Source organism: Crotalus tigris, unplaced genomic scaffold, assembly GCF_016545835.1.
Source record: "Crotalus tigris isolate CLP2741 ecotype Arizona unplaced genomic scaffold, ASM1654583v1 scf7180000017834.3080900, whole genome shotgun sequence".
In the NCBI taxonomy this organism is placed as follows: domain Eukaryota; kingdom Metazoa; phylum Chordata; class Lepidosauria; order Squamata; family Viperidae; genus Crotalus; species Crotalus tigris.
In genome coordinates this window covers 573,884-575,367 of record NW_024096662.1, presented here as the reverse complement: position 1 = coordinate 575,367, position 1,484 = coordinate 573,884, and positions in this window count along the sequence as shown.

Genomic DNA, 1,484 nt, shown 5'->3' with positions numbered 1-1,484 from the left:
ATGCATCTGGCCATGTGGGACCTCGGCGAGTTAGCGGGCGGCTGGTTGAAGAGGGACGGTTGCCATCTCCGGGCCATTGTGCGCGTGCCCACAGAGAGTGCTCTGAGTGCTACCTCTGGCACACATGCCATAGGTTCGCCACCACTGCACTAGCCATTTCTGTATCAGCAAATCAACCTAATCAGTAAAACCCAAAATCAAAGTATCATTTTTTTCCACCTCAAGCACAAAGTCCAGAAGTGGTTTCCAGGTAGAAACAATAGTACTTATGTTCTTTTCTTTTATCAGCACAGTCAATTTGGCCATCTCTACTAATTCCATCAGCTTTTGTAGCTATTCGTCCATGGTAGGAATCAACTCCAGCAACATCTAGAGCATGGGGATCAAACTCGCCACATCATGTGACGTGTCGCGATGTATTGCAACATTTTTGCTAGGGTGGGCGTGGCCTCTGTGTGATGCAAACAGCCCATGGGCCGGCAGTTTGATATCCCTGATCTAGAGTCTTAGATTCCAGATCCCAATCCTTATGGCAGTTGGATCTTCACCAATGGAAATCTTTAGCTGATGATTTCTGCACATCCATCCATTATTAAAAGGCAGAAGGCTGATGTTTCTCTTCTAGAACTTTCAGCAATGGATACAAGGCAAAATTCATAACTGAAATAGTAAACAATAAATCAGGGAATAATGTCACATTCCATCAAGAGGGCAGAGGGGGTCAGTTTTAGGGCAGCTGTTCCAGCAAGGTGTGACAAAGGGAAAACAAACTGGAGGGACTGCTTTTGTTACTAAAAGATCCAATATCTTGTATTTTCGTTTTCTCTCATTTATCACATGGCAATGTTAAGTTCCATCAGGCTTCCTAAAGTATTTTGATGTGAACACTACGAGAACTGCACTGTACTTTGGACAGCTAACGAATTTGATTTTCGCAATCTCCCTCTTCACATCTTTCCTTTTGTATCATTCTGTTTTAATGTAAATCTAGAGACAGGGATTGACGGTTTTTAAAAGAACACAAGCTGCTTTGAAAGGGGGTTTGTGAAGATTTCTTCTGGAGGAGGAGGAGGATCATTTTTAAACAGGGAAAAACTGGATTTTTTTTTTAACTGTCTGATCTCCCAGGTCATTAATCCCAGGCCAGAAAACAGAAGCTAGAGGCAAATCATGTTTCATCTCCCTCTTTCTCACTTCTCACTTCCAAATTATTTAACCAACTGTGCCTGAAGTCCTAGATTAATGTATTGCTTGTCACAGAAGGCCGATGGGCTGGTAAACAAGGCTCTATGGTCTACAAAGTCACATTTGTCCAATAGAAAGCAATACATGAACAATGGGCCACCTTATGAGAACATGCAGAGCAGGATTAACATTAATCTTTTTCAGTGCTGTTGAAATGACTTTCCCACTATTTCTAAAATGGCTCATATGAAACAACCTAAAATATAAATGCTATGTGAATTTACAACACACTGGCCAAG